Consider the following 334-nt stretch of genomic DNA (forward strand, 5'->3'; position numbering starts at 1 on the left):
AGAGAGAGAGAGAGATAGAGAGAGGTGAGGTGAGGGGAGACAGAGACAGAGACAGAGACAGACAGACAGACAGACAGACAGACAGACAGACAGACAGACAGAGAGAGACCAAGGCAGGGAGGGGAAGGTATAAAATGCCCCCCATCTCCTGGAAGACAGGCTCAGATCTCTGGAAGAGGGTGGCAGCCCTCCCTCAGAGAACCGCCTCCGCTTGATCTTGCAGAGTCGCTGTAGGAAGGTGCTGGCCTCTCCTGACACTAGCTGTACAGACCGAAGGTGCTTCTGGATGTCCAATGAAATAAGCAGGGCGCTGGAACGGATCCTCAGACGGAAA

The sequence above is a fragment of the Acomys minous genome (genome assembly GCF_964271855.1).
Source record: "Acomys minous genome assembly, chromosome: 3".
Classification (NCBI taxonomy): domain Eukaryota; kingdom Metazoa; phylum Chordata; class Mammalia; order Rodentia; family Muridae; genus Acomys; species Acomys minous.